Raw genomic sequence first — 10,526 nt, 5'->3', positions numbered from 1 at the left:
TGCTCTCCATCTCCATCAAAAACATATTCTCAAAGCTGCAAGTGACTATCGATGATTTGAACACACGGGTAGCTAATTTGGAGAAAAGGGTCGGTACTACCGAAAATGAACCTAACCACCAAGGAGAAAACCAACCCTCCATTCACCAACCAACAGCTGTTGAAAATGACGAGTCATCTGAAGGTTCCCACATCCACGAACCTACCAACAAAGAACATGAAATTGCCTCACCAAAATCCCCTTCAAAATACCAAGCAACATCCCAAAAACTGTCGATTGACAATGAGCAAATCCTGTTTCCACCAAGGATTGACAAAATCAAAAACAAAAACAAAACTCACAAAAACATCCCCAAAAACACAAATGTGGGAACCGTTGGAAAACATCAAAGGGTATTCACAGATCTGGGAATAGCATATGGCACTGCTCTGGGGATACTTGCTTCAGAAGGAATGCTGCAACCCATTGGTCCGACTTCGGATCCACTTGAACACAAAAGAGCCCGTTCATGGAACGAAAATGTCTATTGCTAATACCATCAAGGCAAGGGCCATGACACTTAAGCCTGTTCCAAACTCAAGCATGCCATTCAAGATATGATTGAAGCTGGAAAAATCATAATTGCACCTCTCAGTCAAGACAATCCTGCTGAATGTCTCAAATCAAACAGCAAGGTTGAGCGTTCTCAAAGGACATTCACTAACCTCAACACAACCTATTCCGCATCTCTTCAAAAGCTCATGACTGAAGGGAAGCTATAACCAATCGGGCCCACTCCAGACCCATCTGAAAGCAGGAAATCCCGTTTCTGGGATGGCAGTGCCTATTGCCAATATCATCAAGGAAAAGGTCATGATACTGAAACATGCTTCAAACTGAAACATGTTATTCAAAATATGATTGACAACCATGAACCGATAGCTTCATCCCTATGCCAACCAAGTGATGAAAACAACCCTCATGAACATCTCTTTCTACAAAGAGATGAAAGCCTCATGGAATATTGTCCTCCTATCATTCCCACCAACAAGAGTGAAGTGCTCAAGTGGGTCAATGCTCAAGAACAGACATTCAAGCCGCCGGATGTTGCGAAAGAGACCTTCGAGGAGGAACATGATGATTAGGAGTTCGTATCTACGATTAAGTCTGAGTTCGAGTCCGAGTCTTAGGCTTTCTCATATCTATCCTAGTGTCTGTCCTTTTATTCCTAAGTGAAAAACTGGGGGTTGTCCCCATGAGTCACATGTATTCATCGAGTCTGTGCTAACCTCTTATTTATAAGAATAAAAGCACAATTTCCAACTATCATATATTCTCCCCTTTACCATTTCCCGTTGACAACGAGAATTGATTTGAGAATTGATTTAAAACAGACAATATGTTCCAATTCAATGTGAGTACACTCGAGTGACGTTCCGCACCGAGTAAGCGGAGGACTCGAAACTCTGTGTCCATTTTCTTTACCTATTCCATGTCTGGCAATAGAAACCTTTCATTAGCACCCAATATAGAACGAGCTTCTATCAAAGGGATCCTACGACGAACCTAGATAACAAACGAGAACATCTCCTTGTTCATGATCAATGACGGAAGGCAAGCCCATTCCCCACAAAAATGTCCCATCACAAAGAATCAACCTTTCACCAACGGGTACATCCCCGTATTCACCTTTACCAACCTCGAATGGAGGACGGCAAATAACTAATAAATAAAAAGCCAAAGCCAAAGCGAAAGGCCAAAATCAAAGGCCCAAGCCAATATCCAATCACCTAAAGCCAAAGCGAAAGGCCAAAATCAAAGGCCCAAACCAATATCCATTCACCAAGAGCCAAAGCGAAAGCCAAGGCCCAAGCCAAAATCAAAACAAAACCAGATTGAAACCCTTCTCGAAAGGCCGAAATCCCCAAAAGCACAAATAAACGTCTAACAAAATGTTGGGGCTAAAGCCAAAACAAAAAATGAAATAGCGAAATTCAAATTCGCTATTTCCACAAATTCCAAATGACGAAATGCAAAACCGTCACTTTTCAAAAAAATGAAATAACGAAATTCAAAATTCAAAATTCGTTATTTTCCTACAATTTCAAATGGCGGATTTAAAAAAACGTCCTTTTCAAACAAAAACGAAATAGCGAAATTCAAATTCGTTATTTTCTCACAATTCCACACGACGGAATTAGAACAGTCCTTTTCAAACAAAAATGAAATAGCGAAATTCAAATTAGTTATTTTCCCACAATTTCAAACGACGGATTTAAAAACCGTCCTTTTCAAACAAAAACGAAATAGCGAAATTCAAATTCGTTATTTTCTCACAATTCCACACGATGGAATTAGAACCGCTCTTTTCAAACAAAAATGAAATAGCGAAATTCAATTTCATTATTTTCCCACAATTCCAAACGACGCATTTAAAAACCATCCTTTTCAAACAAAAACGAAATAACGAAATTCAAATTCGTTATTTTCCCACAATTTCAAATAACGGAATTAAACCGTCACTTTTCAAACTTCGGACCAACAAGTCCAACAGCAAAATACAAAGTCCAGGACCAACAAGTCCAAAACCCAAGACCCATGAGTCCAAAATACCAAGGCCAGGACCAAGGAGTCCAAAGCCCGAGACCAACGAGTCCAACACACAAAATCCCGGACCAACAAGTCCAAAACACCAAACACTAAAACCTCAACCAAAAACTACTTCACCCCTAAGTCCTTCTAGAGACTGTTACAGGGAGACCTATCAAGGATCCTGGGAATTCCCCTCAAGATCATAATCAAAACTACTTCACCCCTAAATCCTTCTAGAGATTGCTAAAGGGAGATATATATAGGCTTATGAGGATTCCCCTCAAGTTCGTAATATCATACCTTAACCTTTAAGGTCCAGACATGGGATTCTGATCCCACATTATTGACCAACCATTTCGTGCTCAGGCCACATCAAGCCGGAGACCCCATTCCGCACCACATTACAAGCCGTAACCCATCGGTTTAAACACCACAAAAACAAGCTCCAGATTTTTATCTGTCAAACAAACCTCTTATTACCAAGCTTCACATTCCATAATGTCGAAGCCATTTTCACCTTGACCCATATACGGAGTCTTCAAAAAGAACATCGCTCCCCAGAACGTGACATGCACATTTCATTCTTAGAGTACACTTTTTAGTGTGCTCACATAACAAGAAACATTTTCACCAACTATGCCTCTTCGATTCATGATCAAGAGGTATTTCTCTCCAATTAACTTTCGAGTCACCAAACGGAATTCACCGTTGTGACCCTCAACTCCAGATTTTTATCTGTCAAACAAACCTATTATTACCAAGCTCCACATTCCATAATGTCGAAGCCATTTTCACCCTGACCCAGATACGGAGTCCTCGAATGCTTTGCTACCGAGAACGGGAAATACCAAATCTACCCTTAGGGTCCACTTTTTAGTGCACATGATAAGGAACATTTTCACAAATTATTCCTCTTTGATTCATGATCAAGGAGGAATTTTCTCAAATCAATTTCTCGAGTCACCAAACGGAGTTTGCCATCGTGACCCTCACACTTTAAGGTCCTAACAACTCGCATAGGCACACATTCAGATGAGTCACCAAACGGAATTTACCGTCGTGACCCTCACACTTTAAGGTCCTAACAACTCGCTTAGGCACACGTTCAGAACTACGATCTGTTTGATTTCACATCACGTGAATACGTAGGCAGTCCCTCAAGGACACAACCATACACCTCAAAATAACTTCAAGGTCCTAACAGTTAGCTTAGGTACACAAACACATGCAGAACTATGATCTGGTTTGATTTTGCAAACACGTGAATACGTAGGCAGCTCTATTACAAGGGCGCAACCATACCCCCACACACATTCAATTTTCAAACCTTCAATTTGCAATCCATTGCACACACACACTCAGAACTACGATCTGGTTTGATTTCGCAAACACGCGAATACGTAGGCAGTCCTATTACAAGGGCACAACCGCGTACTCCTTTCACAACATTTCCACTTTTCAACCCTAAAAAAAACAGCTCAGAACTACGATCTGGTTTGATTTCGCACACACGCGAATACGTAGGCAGTCCCCCAACAAGGACACAACCGCATACCCCTTTCAATCTCAACCATCAACATCAATCGTCAAAAGCAGCCCACCCAGCTGCAAAAAATTAATCTTATACCTCTTTACTGGGGGCTTCTTCCTTAAGACGACCCCCATTCCTTATTTGTCAGGTTCCCACCTTCTCACTCTGGGGGCTTCTCTTTCGAGACGCCACCCGTCCTTTATCCTCAAACATTTTTGAGTCTCAACTACAGTCCAAAATAAACCACCTTTAGCCTAGTGCTCGGTTCGGATGATGACAAGGTCTTGGTTCCGCTCTCTGAATCATCATACCTCGAGAATGGATCTCAAACAAGCAAACAGGAGGCAAAGGTGTCTGGCGAAGATAATCAATTCTTAATCCCCAGCCGAGCGTCTCTTCTACCTTAGGGATTTGAAACACGTTGTCACCCTTTCTTGGCTAGGAGTTGCACTTACATGTGCAAAATCTGTCAGAGTCACCCCCGTGTCATGTCGATACTAAGTCTATATCACGTTCACGACCGTCTGTTTGTCAGTCTGTCAGTATGCGTCCCTGTGAGTCAATGTCGTGACGGTCACATGTCTTCAATCCATCAAGTTTCGGGTCTGCCACCAGCAAGACTCAATATCAAATCTCACAACTTTTCAAAGCTCGTATCTCCCCTCGTGTGATATATTACATGCTAGCTGCCTATATGCTAATTGCTCACATGCTTATGTGCGTATATGCTTGTGTGCCTACGTGGTTGTCTATGCGACTGCGTATTTGTGTGGTCACTAACCATGCAGGTAATCTTGAGAAGACAAACTCACTCCAACTGAGTATTGGGTTCTTCCCAACAAACGGCGACCCATCAAGTCCAAGAGCTTTAACCCCGCCGATTACACGGCTTACGCTACCTCCCAACGAGCAGCATTTCATATCATTCGACCATAGATGGCTGGCGAGCCTTATTACGCATCGCGGCTGGCAAGCCCTCCTCATATACGCCCCATGGCTGCGAGCCTTACTACGCATCGCGGCTGGCGAGCCCTCCTCATATACGCCCCATGGTTGGCGAGCCTTACTACGCATCGCGGTTGGCGAGACCTCCTCATATATACCCCATGGTTGGCGAGCCTTACTATGCATCACGGCTGGCGAGCCCTCCTCATGTACGCACTACAGCTGGCGAGCCTTTGTCCGCAAACGTGCGAGGACATATCCGAATATGCCTTAGGTATGACTTCTTCTTATGGCTGGCGAGCCTTTGTACATAGTCTAATGGAATTTAAACGACCCGAATCAAAAGTCAACAGACTCTAAACTATTCCCGACGATAGGTCCTTGGCTCGTACCCACGAGTCGTCTTGGCGTCGCCCTTCCCGACGGCAGGTCCTTGGCTCAAACCCTTTTGAGTCGCCTCAACGTCGCCATGGTCTTCAGGATGTAATCTTCGATTGACCTGGAGATTATACTTTGACTTTCTACCTGTCCAAGGCTCAGTCAAAGTGGGGGCTCTGTAGATACCCAGTATCTGCACCTTCCAAAAACCACCCAATGATGATCAAACTATAACGTGTTTTTGATATGCGCGCGTGGATTGGCTATACATGAGACGGTTTAATGCACTACTCGGATATGAAAAATGATTTCAAAAATTTTCTAACTTCATTTGTATTAAAATAACACTATTTAGAGTAAAAACCGTCTTCGGACCCAAAACCGACTCAGAAACCCGCAACTCGAGTCAACCTGAGTCAACCCAAATCTCGAATGTCAAAAATAATGCCATGAATATTTTCATCATGACATTTCCATTAAAATGACCCTAATTAGATTCAAAACCGACACCGGGCCAAAAAACGACTCGAAATACAAATCCCGACTCACACGGGTCAAACCCGAGTCAAGCACACATCTTATATGAATGCCACATATCAACAATGGATGGAGAATTGGCCACGTCCAAATTCAAAGGGACAATACACCCCATTACATCACGAGGTCGCTCGCGCCTCTTTAGGCCATATGCTTAGCCTCTAAGCAAAATCAACCGACCTACCACCCCACATTTCTCTATAAATACCCACCATCACACGCCATAATCTTCACGCGAGCGTCCGCCCCCTCACATCTCCCTTAAACTTCAAGACCAGACTTCCTAAGTCACAAAATCGACACGTGTTTACGACCTACCGATCGTAAACACAAGCCTTACACATTTTGTTTGGTACCGTCGTCGCGCATTCGACCGACCCATTTGACCAACTCAATTCAACAATCAACATGTTTTAACTAACATATTTTCAACATATTTTCAAAACAAAATCCTTTTTTAAGGCACTCTTTTAGAACTTCTTTGATCGCAAGTTGTCACAACGAGAAAACCGTCTCTAAAGTCGTCTATTTCGCAAAAATCAATACACGTAAGTTTGAGGGTGTAAACAACTTATTTATTTCATCTCTTTACTGTTTTCACAACTTTATAAGCATGAATGATGCATAACACGATTCAAACATAGGTTAGATGAGCCAAAACCGAGTTTTGGCCTAAAACAGGAGCTCCTTGTTATGCAGGGAGGCTCGCGCCTCTTGTGGCATCTCGGGTCAGACTCAAACGTGTTTGAGTTCGTCTTTCCTTCAACACTTTCTTTTATTTTTGTTTCTTTCCTTTTACGGTTTTTACCATTTCAAATATTTTAATTCATTTTTATGACAAATATTTTGACCGTTACAAAAATTATCCTTGGTTCTTTATACCATGACGGTTTAATCCGTGACTCGATGATGTTATTTGGTTAATTACATTTTAATGGGTATTTTAACACCCTTTTCTTTTATTTAGCATTTTTCTCATTTATTTACATTTGTAAATATATTATTCATAATTCATAATCATCCTTGATTCTTTATACCATGTCGGTTTAATCCGAGTACGATGACAAACTTGACTAATTACAAAGAAATGAACTTAACATGATTAGTTCAAAACAAACATTTTACATTTTTATTTGTAAACTATACTTTTCAAACATGAAAATCCGACAACGAATGTTACTAACACAATAGTAATTATTCCGAGTCATGCAAACAACATTTGCAAATCTTTCATCATAAATACGGTTTTAAATAACCTTTTTAAGAACCAGGAGATGCCCCCTTAGGTCGGCTCATGGCTCGCGCCCCAAGCAGCCGTCTGCTTTCTTATCTAAAAACCTTGTAGAGCCCTTCTCCTCGCCAACAGTCTCGCGCCCCAATGGGGCTGCCTGGCACTGTTCTGCCTCGTTTTTGGTATTTGTCTAGGACGATCCTAATTACGGTTAACCCGAATACATGACGGATCAGATTGACGAGTTTGCATTTTACACTATATCCTTTAAACACACTTTTTCAAACAAATGGATCGTGTTAAGCATCATAACCCGAATTTGGTAAATGGATGTTTAATTTCTGTCTCACATGCAAATCAATCTAAATCCAACTTTGACACCAATTTCTTGGTACATGTATAAACAACCGACTTAGGAAATATTCACATGTTAGGTTAAGACTTTTGGATGTGCATTCATGCAATTACACCGTTTTATCAACTCTTGCACTTAAACAACCACGATCGATCAGTAGAGGCCGCTAACGCGGACGGGATTGGGTGTCCGATTAAAGGGCTTCCCAATACGTACCCTCACCCCTTACTCAGAACCTTTGGATAGTGGATGGCCTTATCCAGGGCGTACGAGAGTCATTTTAGGCATGGAATGCTAAAAGGAGGACGAGTCCTTATCTTTAGTACCTATGTCAAACACCGCTTTTTGCCTTGATTGACCTAGGTATAAAGTGGATTCGAACGGGTTCCAGGCATCCCACAAATGTTTGGTGGCGACTCCGAACATTTATAATCGTTTCGAGACCTTTACCGAGACGAAACCGACCGATCTAAAATGATCCGGTCGAAAGCATTTCAACCCCACCGAGCGTGGCTTTCTAGACCGCTGCATGTCCACAAATTGGCTTGGCGTGCAGGTGGCCCGTGACCGCAGATCGGTAGGTGGCCCAAATCCACAGACCGGCCTGTGGCCCATGTCCACAGATATTAGGAGAATGTGGTGTGCAATGGTGGTGTTGGTGGTATTATTGGATGTTGCGTGGTGGTGGTGTTGACAGTGTTATTGAATGGTGTCGTGGTGGTAGTAGCAAATATACACAAATATAAATAGAAGCGTATTATCTTGTAACTTGATATTATTAAACTAATTAAATTTGTTGATGATTATCCTTATTGAACCCGGATAAAAATAAAAATGAATTTCCGTCAATATGCTTCGTTTTGATGCCAAGTAACCTGTGTTTCTTACAAACTATTGGCAGATTTTACATAGCACCAAGAGGCAACAAATTATAATTGTTAACATATTAACCAATTAAAATTATCAAGTCATATGATTCATAAATCCTAATTAATTGTAACTAAAACTCATGTTTGAACAAAAAGTAGTCGTTTATTTAAAAAAAAAAACAAAAGGTTCACCAACAGTTTCCTGAAACAAAAGAGAACATTAAAATTTAACTTAACTTATTTGAACTCCACTCAAATTAACTTATATTAACTTAATTGAATATAACTTAATTGGACTTAACTTAATCCAACTTAACTAAGCCTAAGTAAAAATAGTGATGTGTCAGATGGATATTGGACAAAAGATGAAATTTGCCTAATAATATTACTCTAACTTAAGTCTTTAACGATAATAATTATAAACAACTCATGCTTTATTTGTTCAATTTATTATATACTTCAATATTATTTGGATGGATTTAAGGTTGAAATGAATTGAGTCTAATCAAGTTAAGTTTAATTAAGTTACATTAAGTTGACTCCAACTATTAAGTTCAATTATGTATTTTAAGTTATTTAAGTTAAGTTAACTTTAATTAAGTTACAATCAATCAATCAATCAATCAATCAATCAATCAATCAATCAATCAATACATATATATATAAAGCATAAACTTTTCGAGCGATATTAGAGAGTCCAATTTTTTTTAGAAGTCCTAACAAGAGTAGATTTCGAAAAAAAATTGATAAATAAAATAACAAATTTAATAAATTGAAATCCTAACAAGAGTAGATTTCAAAACAAAAAAGAATTAATGAATAATATTATCCTAACAAAATTAGATTTCTTAATATTGAATTTTTTTTTTTAATAAAACTATCCTAATATAAGTAGATCAAATACGGAGTATATCTTAGTAGAATTATCCTAATATAAGTAGATTAAAATTATCAAATAAATAATGAGCATTCGTATTAGTTGAAGTTATCATTTTTATTTGCCCCACGTATGGTATCATACATTTGTAGTTTGTATTCTAGCCTTAAAATAAATTTAAGAAGCTGACGGATAAATAATGAATTTATTTGAATAAAGTGTTATGTTAATATGATGTAATATAATCTTACGTAGTTATAAGGAGTATAAACTACGGTTCCATCAAAATATAATCACTAAATAATCATTAGAGTGTGTATATAAATCGTAAATGTCTCCATATACATTTAAGTGATGAATGCATATAAAACAATACACCAATCTATATATGTTATACTCTTTTTGTTTCATCAATTTACTCTCTATAAGAATGTAGAGATCATTAAGTGGAGAAACGAAACCGAAAGGCATTGAAGTAGAATTTGGCAGTTTGGACAACTCGAAGCTTTTAGTAACAATGGAGCAACTCATAGTATTATTCATATGATGAATTGCTGATCATTTCTAAACTCACGCATTAGCCTAGATTTTGAATAGGAGTAAGTTTGAAAGAGTCTTAGTAATTTAGACTACTAATTAGTAAAGGCCTCAAGAGTCTACATATGTTATGGTCATTAATTAATTAAATCAAAAGAACGCGCATTATGTTTTAATTTAACCAAATCTTGCTTGTGCACTATGTAGCATTTACTCAACCACGTATCTCTGTTTTAGTATTGGTTTTACATTCTAAGTAGAATAATTCTATTTACTCATATTTCTATACATTAAATTTATATTTACTTAGATTCCTATATATATAGGGGTGAAATTTGAGATAGAAGATCAAAAATTATGCAAGCTTCGAAAGTTTTTAAAGTATATTGATTTTTTGAATTTTTGATGTATGTATATATTTTGCTAATTAACCGAAAGGTAGCTGATTTTTTGGTAAAATAACATAATAAGTACTCAATATTTAATATTATAAATAGAGGGATTAAAAAAACTGGTAGCTTTCCCATATGTTACTCTTATTTTGGTAAATAATTTATCTAACAAATACTTACAAAAAATTAAGATAAGTGAAATTTTGATCAAATAAGCTTAAACTTGTTTCTTAGAAACAGGGCCTAAATATGAGATTTTTCATGATCTCCGAAACATCCTCATATCCAATTGATTTGTTTTTT

The sequence above is a fragment of the Silene latifolia genome, chromosome Y, assembly GCF_048544455.1.
Source record: "Silene latifolia isolate original U9 population chromosome Y, ASM4854445v1, whole genome shotgun sequence".
Lineage (NCBI taxonomy): Eukaryota > Viridiplantae > Streptophyta > Magnoliopsida > Caryophyllales > Caryophyllaceae > Silene > Silene latifolia.
The sequence above is the reverse complement of the archived record's forward strand: the minus strand, read 5'-3'. Positions refer to the sequence as shown.